Source organism: Nicotiana tomentosiformis, chromosome 4 (assembly GCF_000390325.3).
Source record: "Nicotiana tomentosiformis chromosome 4, ASM39032v3, whole genome shotgun sequence".
NCBI lineage: Eukaryota > Viridiplantae > Streptophyta > Magnoliopsida > Solanales > Solanaceae > Nicotiana > Nicotiana tomentosiformis.
The window spans coordinates 5,768,135-5,785,349 of NC_090815.1; the positions used below are offsets into that span (position 1 = coordinate 5,768,135).

Genomic DNA, 17,215 nt, shown 5'->3' on the forward strand with positions numbered 1-17,215 from the left:
AAATCAAATTGCAGAGTTTTATGGAGTACTAGTTACTTGAATCTGAAGGAGTCTTGACGCAACGGGTAAAATTGTTCTTATGTAATCCGGAGGTCACGGGTTCGAGCCGTGAAAACAGCCTCTCGAAGAAATGCAGATAAAATTGCATGCAGTAGACCCTTATGGTCCGAACCGCGCATATAAACAAGAGCCTGCATTTCTTGTTAATTACTTGCATTTCTTTTATACGTAAAAGGCGAGACCCCTATTCCGTCCTTTGGAGTAATTTGTTTTTTCTTTTAGCACCTGTCTACAAATAAATATACATAAAACCACAAGACTTGGGCAAATTCTTATTTCTTTTTCAATTAGCTTACAAACTCATTACTCCGTATTTGCCTAATGAAGAACCTCGTAAAAATATTTCTAGTCCTTTCTATTATTTGTCTCCTCTTAACATCAGCAGTTGCTTCTTCAAGCGGCGGCGGAGCAAGAGGTGGCGGTGGTATCCGTGGCGGTGGCGGTGGTGGTAGCCGTGGTGGTGGCAGAGCAAGGGGTGGTGGTGGCAGGTCTAGAGGAGGCCGTCGTGGCAGTGGCGGCGGAAGCGAGGGGTGGCGGCCGTTATCACATGGTCACCCGGCGAAACGCAGTGGATCTAGTTCGTTACGGTACTCTTCTTGCATTGCTATGTCTTTTTTCGCTTACTTTTCATTTTTTTAACTTTTAGAAAATTAGTTAAAAATTTGCGTGTAATATATATTTTGGAGTAGGGTTACAATTAGACATTACTTTTTCTTATTATAGTTATTCTTTTGTAAAGTAAATAGACGAAATTAATGCTACTGTCCCGTGGTTATTGTTTGTATTAGTATATATGTAGATTGTGTGAAAATATTATATTATCGGTGTAATTTAAACTATTGTACGGGTTATAAAGACAGTTAATTGCAGTAAGTATATCTTAAGTGATTTGATTTTATAACTTTTTCTGTACATTATTAATGAATATATAAATTAAAGTTCATGATGTATATATACTAGCATATGTTTTCATAACAACTTTGTTTTTTCTTAAGCATTACCTTTGTTTAAGTTTTATACATTGCTAATGTAAAAAAAGATAATTTACAGCTTGTTTGGATGATTGTTACCTATTGTATTGTATTGCTACTTTAAATATAAAATTTGTTTGATTGTTACTTAAATTATATTATATCTTATGATTAAATCACTAAAAGTGTCACGTTATGTAACGATCAATTATCACGTCATTACCTTATTTTTTTCCTCTTATCTTGCCTTTTTATATTATTAAATAATCCTATTTTATCCGAATATCTTTTTATATAATAATTTTAGCTTGTAGCTTACTTTTTCTTTGTAATATTGCAAGTTTATTTTTCATATTATTAGTGCATGACATCATGAAACGGCGGTAAACAGTATAATCTATTCAAATATTATATACATTAAAGCGATACAATACAATACGATACATTATGAAACCATACATAACAACAACCATCCAAACAAGCTGTTAACTTAACCCATTATAATATGTTATTATATTATACTTTTCAAGTTACTATATTGACTTGGTATACAGAGTTCTATGTTGTAGGTCATCTTAATGAAGGGAAATAGGTGAAATCAAGAAAATCCAAATCTTCACTATCAGACATTAACTACGCAATTACTACAATCATGTCATCTTACTTCAAATACCTAAAACTCTCTCTATAATCCAGAACATAAACTCTTCCTTGGAATACATAAGGAAAAAAAAACCTCTCTATATTAACATTGTGAGCCTATTAATTTTGAAAGGGATTTTTACACAAATATTAATCGGTCATATTCATTGTTACCTTTTTTAACCATATACATAGATTATACATTGACTATACACAATTACACATATAAAGACGAATAAATTATGCATATATTATACTTCCACCGGTTAGTTTTAAGCAGTTGATGGACGGCTATTTGGGTTAATTCTTCATTTTGAAACGATTTCATTCGTACTTTTTGCAAGAGGTCAATAAAGACAATGCAAGACTAGTTTTTGAGGCTCGAACCCCTAACCTCAAGTTAAAGGTAAAGAGATCTTATTCATCCTATCACAACCCTTGATAATAATTTTCTTAACCTTATTGGAGCCACAATTATAACTTTGTTTAAATTGGTTGAAGAAAAATTGGGCACCACAAGTTAAAGATGTATCCAACTCTTAGTAGTAAGGAAATAAAACTCAAGTTTTGCCCCAAGGCTTTGGTCTTCCAACATTACAATTTCCAGGTGTTTCATATTTTCATCAATTTCACATAAGATAAAAAAGATGTTTCCATTATAAAAAGCAATATGATTTCCGCAATTGCATTTCTTTCAAACTTAACTAAAAAAATTAGATTTGGATTAGGAATCAGACTTTTCTTTTAACTCGAATTGAGGTAACACAAAATCTATTAGGCCAAAAGCCTCACGGAGAGCAACAAAAATCCACAGACCAATTGCAGCAGTCAGCACGTGATGTATGGGTTAAGATCAGAGACGGATTTAGGATTTTTATGCGACGGGGCACATCATTCTGCTCAATCAGAGTCCCCTTAAGGCTTTTCGTGTTCAGGGTGTCAAGTGATTTAAATTAATCATTTTCAAGGTATACACATATACATATACAAGATTTCTACCGAAACTTACAGGGTCCGGTAACCCCGCACTACAACACATAGGTCCGCCTCTGGTCAAGATACATCACGAGTTCAAATTCTATCATATATAAAAGTCTAGTTTTTAAGTGCATATGAAAATCTGATATTTAAGTTGAGAATGATAGAGCGACAAGTCTATTATCATTCGAGCTTCCAATCAAGCACCACTAACCTTCGGATTTTTCTATTATCAAAATAAAGATAATACTATTATAAAAAAAAACTCAAGTTTAGAAGAAGTGTACTGGCAAAGACACAAAGGTAGTGATTGTTGTTTTTCATCACTCGACTTAGAATTAGTCATGAGGAAGAAATGATCAGATGGAAAATAAATTAAGCAATTCAAATAGAGATTTGTAACCAAACGAAAAAAAAAAAGTTATGTGGTTGATCAACATACAGTTTTGTATAAGTATCCATTTTTCGAATTTTCTCAACCGTGTGATTTTAACAGAAATTTTATGGTGGATTTATATTCTTATATAGTTACTTGCATAATGATACTAGATGATTTTTTTTAAAACATTTATTTATATTTTGACCCCATTAAGATTATAAGAAATAGCCTCTCGCCAAATTGTTAAACCACGCTGGGTCGGATTTTTTTCTCCAGAATTTTGAAGCACGCAAGGCAGATTTTCATAGCACGCAGCACTTATGATCAAGTCCTGTCAATTCCATTCTTGTTCATTTTTTACACTATAACACAATGACCGAACCGCAACTTGTTCAAACTTTCTTTCACAAACTCGCTTAATTACTCCGTAAAAAAAAGGTTGTTAATTACACTACTAAATATTTACTAACTTCTTAAACATCGTCGATACAGAAATCCATAAACAACAGTATCTGACGATGATAAAGTTCTGATTATAGGATAATCGATGAAACACGCTTAGGGTTCATGTGGGTTGTTGAGAGAAAAATCCCAATATTTCATTATTCTCAAGAGAAAGAAAATGAGATCTTTACGCAAATAGTCGGCCATATTTATTGTTTATTTTTTCTAGCCATATACATAGATTATACATTGAATATATATAATTATACACATATAATACATAAATTATGCATATACTATACATCCACCGGCTATTTTTAGTTTAAGCAATTGGATGGACAGCCAAGGGGCAAGTTCACAGATAGCAATTCTCAGGGATGTTATTTAGAGATTAGCTAGTACTTATTTTGTCTTTAAATTTATATTAAAAATCTTAACTTCAGGATAATTTAGGACATTATTGTCATGAAAAAATAAATTAAATAACTGAAATTCAAGATGGACTGACTAATTCCTAAATAGCAACCCTTTAGAGTGACTAAATCCAAAATAGCAGCCCTTTAGTTTTTTTTTTTTTTTTGCATCAGAATAAAGAGTCATTATTGATAATTTCCTATTATTGATAATTTTTCTATTGTATCGTATCGTTATTTTAAATTTAATAATTTTTGATGAACAGGTACTTCATTTTAGTAAATATTTACTAAATAAAGGAGGAAAAATAGTGTTTAATGGGAATTTATCCCTATTTCTTTGAGTAAATAATTAAGTACTGAACCAAATGCACTATTCAATATATATAGAGCATGAGTGTCAATACATAATATTAGATCCATTCTAAAAAATACTTACCATGAGTGTCAATACATAATATTAGATCAATTCTAAAAAATACTTACATAAAATATCTAGTTTGGCAGAGGGACCATGAGTTCTCGTGTCCCATAATTAACACTAAAGATCCGCCCCTGCCTGTATAAAAAAGTCGTACAAAATGTGGTTGCTGATCATGTGGTTTTTCTTTTGAAAAAAAAAATTGTAACCATATTTGATATTTACTAGTTTAATTAATTTTAAATTCGTATTGCGTAAACCCATTAAATAACGTGTTACAATCAAGTCCGAGAAATTTGCCTAAGTTTCTTGATGCACTCTAGCTTATTGACGATGACAAAAATAATTAAGAGAAATAGAGTGAAGTCAAGATACAAACATTGGTGTGATTGGTTAATTGAACCTACAATAGTGAAAGGATATGAACAATCTATTAAATTAGAAACAATAAGAAATAAGAAATTAAGGAGACAAGATTAAAGATTAACCCAAAGAAATCCCAGTAAATAACTTTATGACATTCACATAAAAAGAGATTCATATAGAACTGTTTCCCCAATATTTAACTTTCTATTTTTTCATTTGAAACTCTTTAATCCTGGATTTTTGTCCGATAGCAAAAGAGATGAAATGGCCTTTATTTATAGAAATTTGCAAACATTTTAATCTAATAAATCAAAAACCAAATGCTATTTTTGTTGGTATAACCATATGGTATTCCGAGTCTACTTGCCGGATTAATTCAAATTCGCGCTGGGTAGGATCCAATTAAGGGAAAAATGCTTCCTACCAGAGGCTTTTGCATTTCTAAGGCTCGTATATGAGAGCTTTGGTTAAAGGTGGAAAAATCACGTCCATATTACCATAACAATCGATAGTAAAATCCGATATGATAGATTTGTAGTGTTTCTTCTAAGAAAAAAAGAAAAATAGTGATAACCTTTTCGTTTAATTAAGGAAAAGAAAACTCAAATACATATAATAACCAAAAAAAAAACTATACTAAACTAGCAACTTAAACACTATTTTATATAATAGCAGCGCATATATTGCTGTCTGATTTGTTTCCTCCTTTTCTTGATCTCACCTTTAATTTTACATCTTTTATTCTTCTGAAGCGCCATATCTGTGCTGGCCTGGAATTATATTCACTAGCAATTTGCTTCTTTGCTGTCTTAATTACTTTCAAAATCTTATAGCGATGAAGAACAAGAAAGGCTTTTTTCCAAGAACCAACAATATTATCATGGTACTAGTTAAGGTTTTTCTTGTTCTTATTATACTAATGTCAACCGTGTTTATACCGTCAGTGGAGGCGATTAAAGGTGGCGTAGGAGGAGGAGGACGAGGAGGAGGAGGTGGTTATCGGGGATTCACAGGGCGGAAAGCTGGTGGTGATCCTAAGAAACAATATTCAAGTGCTTCATCTTACTCTAAGCTTGCTTCAAACACTCTCCTTATTCACCTCATTGTCGCCTTTTTTTGGATGTAAGTAAAGGCGAATTCACGATCTAGAGTCAGTATGTAGTTAATGTGTTAAATGAATATGATCTTGCTATATGCATCGGCAGATCTAGCAAGACTTTGTAAGTTTAACTGAATTCATTGCTTTCAGCTCGATGAATATACAAAAAAAACAATTTAAAATAATTTTTTCTCGTACTGAATAGTGACTCTAGATCTTGAACTCGTCTCTCATTATATGTATACATTTGAAATTTTTAATATGTAAATAAAATTTGAGTTGAAAGAAATAAATTCAGTTTAAAGGTAAAGAATCCATCTTACTTCTGCCTCTGGGTGTAAGGACATGTAATGATCTTTTGCTGTTATGTTATGCAATTAATTATCACACCTATTACTTTCCAGAACTGGATAATCTCTATACCGTTATGGCGTTATCTCAAGTTTAACACAATTTGTTTTTTGGTCTAGAGGTGACAAATAAGTGGGTTGGTCAAATTTAGATGAGTCAAATCAATGAGTGAGTCATGATTCAACCCAATTAAAGATTGCTTAGGTCAAGATGAGTCAAATAACTAGTCTTAATCTAACACACCTAACATAATTCAACTTTTCCTCCTTTATTTTGCTTTTGAAAAAAGAAGAAGTGAAAGTTAATGTATTTTTCTTAAATAATTAGATTAAACTTTTTTGAATTTACATCATTTCCAATCTCCAAATTTTATTTTATATACGTTTTAAACTTGGACCCCATGTTACAAAAAATGGGTTGATTTTGTGACCAGTACTCTTTTCATCTCACCTGTTTGAAAGAACTTACCGGTGGTGATCTTGAAGTGCTCTATTTAAGAACTATTGTAATCTATTATATATAGCCAAATAGTAACATAACTACTAATTAGTAATTTTAACCATTCATCTTCCTAGTGAAATGCTTAAAATAAGCTTAACTACCTTCTCAACAAGAGGTTATGGAAACGATTTGTTAGAAAACGAGGTAGCATCTGAATTTAACAACTCATAAATCCAAAATGAGAAAAAATGAACCACACACCTTGAACCATGATATCATGAGCCATGGATATGCATATTGATGTTGAGGAAATTTATTGCAGCACTTTATGTCAAAAACTTGGAAAATGGCATTTTGAAAAAATAAATAAAAATGAATAGCTTTTGTAATGATCCGACCGGTCGTTTTGAGCATTTACACTCCTTTCAACTATTTGAAGTCTTGAATAACTTCCTACGAGGTATTATGACTTGTGTGAATGGTCGGTTTTGGTTTTAAGGTATTTTGGAGTTAGCTTGGAAGAATGAATTTCATGTTGGAAGCTTGAGTTGAAATAGTTGACCGGATATTGACTTATGTGTAAACCACTCTGGAATAGAATTTTGATGATTCCAATAGCTCTGTATGGTGATTTTGGACTAAGGAGTGTGTCCGGATTGCGTTTTGGAGGTCTGTAACTCATTTAGACTTGAAATGGCGAAAGTCGAATTTTTGGAGTTTTGGATCGGTAGTGAAATTTTTGATATCAGGGTCAGATTCCGATTCTGAAAGTTGGAGTAGGTCCTTAATGTTGATTTTGACTTGTGTGCAAAATTTGGGGTCAATCGGATGTGGTTTGGTTGGTTTCGGCATCGGTTGTCGAATTTGGAAGTTTCAAGTTCTTTAAGTTTGAATCGGAGGATGATTCGTGATTTTAGAGTTGTTTGATGTGATTTGAGGGCTCAACTAAGTTTGTATGGTATTTTAGGATTGGTTGGTATGTTTGGTTAAGGTCCCGGGAGCCTCGGGTGAGTTTCGGGGTGAGTTTTGAACGGGTTCGGGCTTTTTGACACTCTAATGTTGTTCTGGGGTCTTTGGAAGTGTGGACCGTACATTTTGGGAGTGCTGAGGCAAAAGGGAAGTGCGGACCTCAGGAAAATTGTGCGGCCGCAGAGGAGTGTGCGGGCTGCACAATTTTGTGTGCGGCCGCACTCAGGAACTCTCAAATTCGCTGGTCCGACTTCGGAAGCTTATATCTTTTGATCTAAGAGGAATTTTGAGATGATTTAAATACGAAAGTTGTATCCCTTCGTGTCTAATTTCCATAAAGGCGAAGAAGCCATCATTTGGACATATGTATAGAGAGTTATGGCCAATATACTAAAGTCTGGCAGTACAGTCACCAAGAGAGTGCAGCCGCACAATTTTTGTGCAACCGTAGGAGCTGGGATGTGCGGCCGCACTTGGAATTGTGCGGACCGCACATGGTGAGTTCAGAGAATGTACTATATAACCGAGGTCTAGGGTATTATTTCATTTTTTGGGACCTAGAGAGCTCGGTTTGTGATGATTTTTCGTGGATGTTTTAAGAAATTCATCTAGGTAAGTGATTCTAACTCAGATTTAGTTAACATACATGAATATATCATTGTTTTCATCATCCAATTTGTATTTTGAGATGGAAATTTGGGAAAAATTGTAGAAATTTCATAAAATAAATTTTTGGGATTTGAATGTCGATTCGAAGTCGGATTTGAGTGGAACTAGTATGGTTGGACTCGTAATTGAATGAGTTATCAGATTTTGTGAGTTTCGTTGGATTCCGATACATGGGCCCCATATGCGATTTTTGAGTTAATTCTGATTTTGTTGGAAAATTAGAATTTTTAATGGAATTAATTCCAATAAATTTTATTGATTGAATCAAATTATTTGTGGCTAGATTCGAGGCGTTTGGAGGCCAATTCACGAGGAAAAGACATTGCAGAATAAAGAATTACACGGCTTGAGGTAAGTAACAGTTTTAAATTTGGTCCTGAGGGTATGAAACCTCGGATTATGTGTTATGTGATTGGTTTTGAGGTGACGCACATGCTAGGTGACGGGCGTGCACCGTAGGAATTGTGACTTGGTCAAATTCCATGAAATTATGTAGTTGAATTATCTGTTGATATCCATACATTCTCTACGTGATAGGGAAAATTGAACTGACACTCGTATTAAAAATCCTGTTTAGACATATGCTGGTATTATTGGTACCCACTGGAGTCATTTCTATGGTTGAATTATATATTCAAATTACAATTTCACAGTCCGAGCAAACTATTCAGATATTAGAAGATATGCTACGCGCTTGTGTCATTGATTTTGAGGGTTCTTGGGATCAATTTTTGTCACTCGCGGAGTTTGCTTTCAATAACAACTACCAATCGAGTATTCAGATGGCTCCGTATGAGGCTTTGTATGGGAGATGATGCCGGTCCCTTGTGTGTTGGTTTGAGCCGGGTAAGGTTAGGCTATTGGGTACTGACTTGGTTTAGGATGCTTTAGAGAAGGTCAAAGTGATTCAGGAAAAGCTACGCACGGCACGGTCTAGACAGAAGAGTTATGCCGACAGGAAGGTTCGTGATGTTATTTACATGGTTGGGGAGAAGTTTCTGCTCAAGATTTCACCCATGAAGGGTGTGTTGAGGTTCGGGAAGAAGGAAAAGTTGAGCCCTCGGTATATTGGGCCTTTTGAGATACTTAAGAAAATTGGAGAGGTGGCTTATCAACTTGCCTTGCTACCTAGTCTATCAGGTGTTCATCCAGTGTTCCATGTATCCATGCTCCGAAATTAAGTCGGGGATTTATCTCATATTCTGGATTTCAGTACAGTACAGCTGGACAATAATTTGACTTATGATGTAGAGCCGATGGCTATTTTAGACCGGCAGGTTCGAAAGCTGAGGTCAAAGAACATAGCATCAGTGAAGGTACAGTGGATAGGCCAACCAGTCGGAGAAACTACTTGGGAGATTGAGCAGGAGATGCGGAACAAATATCCACACCAATTTGAGACTCCAGGTATGATTCTAAACCCGTTCGAGGATAAACGTTTGTTTAAGAGGGGAGAATGTAACGCCCCGGCCGGTCGTTTTGAGTATTATAACCCCGTTCCCCCATTTACTGCTCAATTTATACTTTACAATTGTTTTATGACTTAACGGGTTAGTTGGTTCGGGTCCGGAAGGAATTCGGAATAAAACGAGACACTTAGTCTCATAATTAAAAATTTAAGTTAGAAAAGTTGACCGGATGTGGGCTTATGTGCAAACGATCTCGTATTCGAATTCTGATAATTCCAATAGCTCCGTATGGTGATTTTGGACTTAGGAGCGTGTCCAGAAAATTATTTGGAGGTCTGTAGTGGAATTAGGCTTAAAATGGCGAAAGTCAAATTTTTGGAAAGTTTGACCGGAGGGTTGAATTTTTGATATCGGAGTCGGAATCTGATTTTGAAAATTGGAATACCTTCGTTATGTCATTTATGACTTGTGTGCAAAATTTGAGGTTAATCGGACGTGATTTGAAAGGTTCCGGCGTCGTTTGTGAAAACTTAAAATTTCAATGTTCATTTGGCTTGAATTGGGGTATGATTCGTGGTTTTAGTGTTGTTTGAGGTGATTTGAAGGTTCGACTAAGTTCGTATGATGTTTTAGGACTTGATGGTATGTTTGGTTGAGGTCCCGGGTCTCAGACTGTTATGGACCGTATTTTCCAGACATGAATTCATAATTAGATGCTCATATACTCTGTGACACCAGGTTTTGGGAGTTTTTGTATCGGTATTTGAGAGGTTTGTGGATTGTATTTAAATATTATATTTCCAAACTTAAAAGAAATTGTGTTTTATTGAAAATGTCGGCTTGTCTAGTATCGAGATAGGCGTCATCACGACAGGTTGAGAATTTGGGTCGTGACACATCATTTATGACTTGTGTACAAAATTTGAAGTCATTCTGGATTAATTTGATACGTTTCGGTACAAAATATAGAAGTTAAAAGATTTGAAAACTCATAATTCGATTCGATGCGTGATTCATAATTTCGGAGTCGTTTGACGTGGTTTGAAGCCTCGACTAAGTCCGTATTGTATTTTGGAACATGTTGGTATATTTAGTTAAAGTCTCGAGGGCCTCGGGTGGATTTCTGATGGTTAACGGATTGATTTTTGGACATTTGGAGATGCTGGAAAATCTGGACAGCTGATGCAATCACTTCTGCGATGTCGTGGTCACAGAAGCGAGGTGCTTGTCGCAGAAGCGAGTTAAGGGGAGCTGGGCAAGGTTGATGGAGAAGGCCGCAGAAGCGGCAACATTTGCACAGAAGCGCAGGCGCAGGTGCGGCCACTTTGCTCGCAGAAGCTGAGGCAGCGCAGGTGCGCATTTTGGCTCGCAAAAGCAAGGCCGCAGATGCGAAAATATGTCCGCAGAAGCGGAAACTGGGCAGAATGTTAAGGACCAAAAATGGTCATTTCGCTATTTTCGTTTTGGATTTTTGTTGCTCGAATTTAGGCGATTCTGGAGGGATTTTTCACAAGCTTGGTTGGGGTAAGTGTTCTATATCCTAAAGTGTTTATATTTCATGAATCTATGATTTATATTCATCGTTTAATTTGGATTTTAATGGAAGAAATCAAATTTTTGCAAAATCTTCCAAGAAATAAAAATTTAAGATTTGGAGGTCGAGTTGTTATCGGAATTGGATAAAATTGGTATGGTTGAACTCGTATCAGAATGGGTGTTCGGATTTCATAAAAATTATGTCGGTTTCCGAGAGGCGAGCACCGCGTTGACTTTTGTTGACTTTTTAGAATAAATTTTAAGTCGACGTTTTATTATCCAGAATTATTTTCGGTGAATGTTAATGAAGTGGTACAATTAATATGGATGGATTTGAGCTGTCCGGAGGTCAATTCAAGCAAGAAGGTGATTTTGGAATATTGGCATAACTTCAAAAAGGTAAGTATCTTGCCTAACCTTGAGTGGGGGAATTACCCCATAGGCATCGAGTCTTATGTGCCATTTGTAAAATGTGAAAAGCCGTGTACGCGAGGAGTACGTACTTGGGCTTATATATGCAAAATATATTTTGTTAAAGTCTTAGAAATATTGAGTAGTAAATTGGATAATTGTTGGCATTTATTAAATCATCTATTTGGCATGCCTCAATTCCCGTTTGTTGAATTTATTTCTATATGACAATTTGATATGATAATTACTTGTATATTTATGTGGATTCCGTGAGTTTGATGATTTGATATTCCTTGAAATTTAATTTCATTATGGATTTTCCCTCTGCAAATAATTAATTGAATAAGCTTAAGAAGAGGTATTCGTATATTTACCAAAAATTTGGATTAAAGAAGGTGTTGTCTTATGCTTAGTTATTTTTCTATCTCTGTTGTTGTTTTGAGGTTTTATATATATTGTGTGGACCCTTGGGTTATTTGTTGTTAAATTAATTGATTTTGTTATGTTGTCGTGATAATATTCCGTGTAAAGTGTCACACCTCCTTTTTCCCGAAGGCGGGTAGGGGATAAGGGAGTTTTTCCAATTAAAGTGACAATATTCGAAATGGAATTATTTATTAAATCAGAGTCGCCACTTGGAATAATTTATGGTGTCCCAAGTCACCGATGTATTTTAAATCCCAAATCGAGGAAATTGACTCTATTTTATGGTCCGCGAACACAGAAGACCGGGTAAGGAATTCTGTTAACCCGGGAGAAGGTGTGAAGCACTCCCGAATTCCGTGGTTTTAGCACGATCGCTTAACAATTAATACTTGGCCTAATTATCTGATTTATCACATATTTAAAGCCTATTGTGCATTTTTACTTTTTAACCGCTTTTAATTATTTATGAAATTATTTCTGGAACAAGTCACGATGTCGTACACTTGTCACTTTGGCACACATCGCAAACCGCGCCACATGAAATGCACCCGCGATTTACGACATGCTTATTTTTATTATTGTTTGAAGTTATGGTCGGGTCACATGAAATGTACACCCGAATTGGAATTTACGTATTGTGACCATACCACGGAAACCATACCCATGATCACGATGATTCATTATTAATCATGCTTAAAGAAAACTACGATGTTCATTAATTAATTTCCTAAAGCTAATTTTAGATTATTGTAAGGTCAAGAATTATGAAATTATTTGTGGAAGAATGAAGTAAATTAGTTAACGGAATAAATAGGCCAACATGTACCAATACTCTATAGCCCCAACAGATTAATGACCCAACATACTAAATCCAAATTCCATTATATCAAATCTATTATCATAATTCAGAGAACAAGACAATTAATATTAAGAAAAAAATGAACAAACTAGTCAAATTAACAAGATAAATGTATGTTATCACGCAAGAACGACTTAAACATCCACCAAACTGCTTAATAGATTTCACCAACGATTTTAACCCTCACAACTCAAAGGTATAAACCAACAGAATATTATGAAAATGAACAAGACCAAACAAAGCAACAACTAAAACAATGCTGACACGAAATAGGCATAAGCTAATCAAAAATAAACACCAAACTATAATAAGCAAAAGAAAACAAGCAGAACTAAGGAAATGCCGAAAACGGACCTTTTTATAACTTTCGAAATATCAAAAAAACACACTTCTCAGCTGGTTTACAAAGAAGATCGAGCCGATAATACCAGACCCGTTAACCAAAGACCACGCCGGAAAACACTCGAATCTCGCGAACGAACTCGAACTCTACTCGACCCAGAGAAAACCGAAACTCAAAGAGCTTTTGTAGGGCAGCGAGCTGAGGCGGGTCTTAGATGCGCTATCGAACTTCGACCTCGACTCTACTACTTTTCCTCGGACAAAAGCAGACTCCACTAAGATAATAAAGGATAACCAAATTTCTGCTATGGTAAATACCAAATAGAAACAGTAGAGGTGTTGAATTTAAAGCCTTTTCTTTAGGAGATAACTAATAGGCAAAGAGTAAATTTTAGAGAGGAGAAGAGCGGCCGCTTTTTTTTCTTGTTTTTATTTTGGGTGAGGTGTGTATTTATCTTTAGGTAGGGAGAAGGGGCTTAGGGTTAAGGGATTGGGCTTGGATTTAGGAAATTGGGTTGGGTCCATGTCTTGTTGAGTTTTAATTTTGGGCTAAGAAGACTAAAATAATGTAATGTATTTATAAAAATCACTCCTAATAAACTACTAAAATAAAATTAAATATTAAAAGTAAAACTATATTTTTATATTTTTAAATGTTATAATAAAGTAAAAATAGAGAAAATAGGCTAAAGTCATGGTAAAATTAAAATACTATAAACATAAATATACTAACTGACCTTAAACTAAAACTAAAAATATTTTTGAGTTTTTTTAAATTGTAATTTGAAGTAAAAATTGATTGAAACTCTATAAAAATTAAAGTTAAGTTAAATAAATATTTTAAACACTAAAATAGCTCAAAAACGTGCCGGATCAAAAATTACGTGCTTACAGCTGCCCCTCTTTGCTTGGAAATACGAAGAGTTTTCGGAGCAAAGAACAATAAGCAACGTAATTGATTTATGACCCGACGCTTATTCAAAGCGAAACAAAGACGGACAAAAGATTATGACCGAGCCCTGGTATCTGAGTTGCCTATATATCCTTGGCTTTAAAGGAATCAGGTCACGTATAGTTCAGGGGTGAATGAAGTAATGGAGTGTGTGGAGAGGATGACAGAGTCGAGTGAGATACCGTTCCGTCGAGGTTCCGGTCCGCGGTCCTGTTATTACATCAAAAAATGAAAAAAGTCTAACTAAGCCTGTCAGCTATGAGTTACAGGATTCCTATCTATAAGTCTTCTGAGGCTTGATCTTGAGGCTTGAATGGTTCTTCATGCAGACTTTTGATTTGAACCTTGCGGCTTGCTAACTGCAGGTGCTGATTCATTCTTCTACAGCTTCTTCGGATGAAGACCGGACATGCGGTGCTCGTGTATTCAGCCATGTCTTGAGCAGTTCATGTCTTTCATTGGCTTATGCATTTTGGATTCACTTCTCTTTTTTCCTTTTTCTTTTTTTTTTCTTTTATTCTGGATTGTGACTTCTTCCTTTGGTCATCTCGGACTGTCAGCTCGCATTCTTGAGGCGAGCTTCTGCTACTTCTAACTTGAATTGAATTCTTAAATGACTTCCCTTGTTCTCCAGGTGGGCGCCTGATGACTTAGAACTCGAAATAAATTTCCTCATTCTCCAGGTGGGCGCCTGCTGACTTAAAAACTTGAAATGAATTCCCTCATTTTCCAGGTGGGCGCCTGTGCTGACTTAAAACAGAAATGAATTCCCTCATTCTCCAGGTGGGTGCCTGATATTGACTTAAAACTTGAAATAAATTCTCTCGTTTTCCAGGTGGGCGCTTGTTGCTAACTTAAAACTTGAAATGAATTCCCTCATTTTCCAGGTGGGCGCCTGATGACTTAAAACTGAAATGAATTCCCTCGTTTTCCAGTGGGCGCCTAATGACTTAAAAAAGAAATGAATTCCCTCGTTTTTCAGGTGGGCGCCTGCTGACTTAAAACTGAAATTAATTCCCTCGTTCTCCAGGTGGGCGCCTGATGACTTAAAAACTTGAAATAAATTCCCTCGTTCTCCAGGTGGGCGCCTGATAATGACTTGAAAATTAAAACAAATTCCCTCATTCTCCAGGTGGGTGCCTGATGACTTTAAAACTTTGAAATTAATTCCCTCGTTCTCCAGGTGGGCGCCTGCTGTTGACTTAACACGTGAAATGAATTCTCTCATTCTCCAGGTGGGCGCCTGCTGACTTAAAAACTTGAAATAAATTCCCTCATTCTCCAGGTGGGTGCCTGTGCTGACTTAAAACCTGAAATGAATTCCCTCGTTCTCCAGGTGGGCGCCTGCTGACTTAAAAACTTGAAATAAAATCCCTCGTTTTCCAGGTGGGTGCCTGATGTTGACTTAAAACTTGAAATAAATTTCCTCATTCTCCAGGTGGGCGCCTGCTGACTTAAAACTTGAAATTAATTCCCTCGTTCTCCAGGTGGGTGCCTGCTGACTTAAAACTTGAAATAAAATCTCTCGTTTTCCAGGTGGGTGCCTGCAACTACAACAAAACGGAAACAACAAAAGAAACTTTTTCTGCCCCAGTTTACACTAGGAAGATTTGTGAGTTATTAGCAGAACTATAAATTACCTATGTTATTGATGAAGGATGCAATGATGAGAGCAAAATTGAGGACTCGACTAGGATGTGCGTCTTCTAAAGAAATAAAAATCTGAAAAACCCAAACTAGGAAGTGCATCTCCTAAATTTGAGATTGAGCTTACAGAAAACTATAAACTAAGCTTGACTAAACTAAAAACTGACCCTATTCTCCAGGCGAGACCCTTGATTTCAAGAAAACTAAAGATTGATTACTCAAGAAAACTAAAAGTTGACCTTTGTTTTTTTTTTTTTTTTTTTCAGATTTTCTTCTTTTTTTTAAAAAACTTATTATCCTAGGAGAAAATTCATCAGACTAGATTTTTTATTTTTATTTTGGTATCTTAGGAGAAAGATTCATCAGACTAAGATTTCTATCCTAGGAGAAAGTTCATCAGACTAGGTTTTCTATCTTAGGAGAAAGATTCATCAGACTAAGACGTTTATTCTAGGAAAAAGTTCATCAGACTAGGTTTTCTATCTTAGGAGAAAGATTCATCAGACTAAGATTTTGATCCTAGGAGAAAGTTTATCAGACTAGGTCCTTTTGTTATCTTAGGAGAAAGATTCATCAGACTAAGATTTTGATCCTAGGAGAAAGTTCATCAGACTAGGTCTTCGATCTTAGGAGAAAGATTCATCAGACTAAGACGTTTATCCTAGGAGAAAATTCATCAGACTAGGTTTTCTATCTTAGGAGAATAATTCATCAGACTAAGACTTCGAACCTAGGAGAAAGTTCATCAGACTAGGTCTTTTTTTGTTATCTTAGGAGAAAGATTCATCAGACTAAGTTTTCTATCTTAGAAGAAAGATTCATCAGACTAAGATTTTGATCCTAGGAGAAAATTCATCAAACTAGGTCTCTTTTTATTATCTTAGGAGAAAGATTCATCGGACTAAGATTTCGATCCTAGGAGAAAATTCATCAGACTAAGATTTCGATCCTAGGAGAAAATTCATTAGACTAGGTTTTCTATCTTAGGAGAAAATTTCATCAGACTAAGATTTTTATTGGGAGAAAATCCATCGGACTAGGACTTTTTATCCTAGGAGGAAAAATGTGAAGAGCAATGGCAACATTTATGCACACTAGTAAGACAGATAAAGGCAAAAATTTGAGAAACTTACCTTTTGTTGGCTCTTCTCTTTTTTTTTTTTTTTTTTTTTTTTTGGAAACCCAAATTCCTTGCACTGCTTTGTTCCTGTTTCAAACAAAGAAAATTTTGTAAGTTTTAAAAGTGGTGGTCGGTTTGCGGCCTTGAGTCTTGGGTGGCTTGACTTTGTGATCATCCAACTTTTGGAAGACTGACTGCATTGGTAGTTGGCTGCACTGCTGGGAGACTCTGTTGTTCCTTACAAGGGACCTTTACTTTCTGTATCAAACCTGATTGTTTCGCTCCTAATGCCACTTGTGTTTTGAGGCTC

General features: G+C 35.4%; 2 long non-coding RNA genes across 2 annotated transcripts in view; one reads left to right on the forward strand and one right to left on the reverse strand.

The window, feature by feature from the left end:
* Nucleotides 1-233: 233 nt before the first annotated feature.
* The window catches only part of LOC138910585 (uncharacterized), a 28,239-nt gene continuing 11,257 nt past the window's right edge, over nt 234-17,215 (forward strand). The window contains exon 1 of the long non-coding RNA XR_011415724.1: nt 234-637. This is a non-coding gene — a long non-coding RNA (uncharacterized lncRNA). The remainder of the gene's footprint in view (nt 638-17,215) is intronic.
* Nucleotides 16,409-16,908, reverse strand: LOC138910584 (uncharacterized). Its single transcript, XR_011415723.1, has 2 exons — nt 16,756-16,908; nt 16,409-16,611 (listed from the first exon to the last, which is right to left on the reverse strand). It is a non-coding gene; the product is annotated as an uncharacterized lncRNA (long non-coding RNA).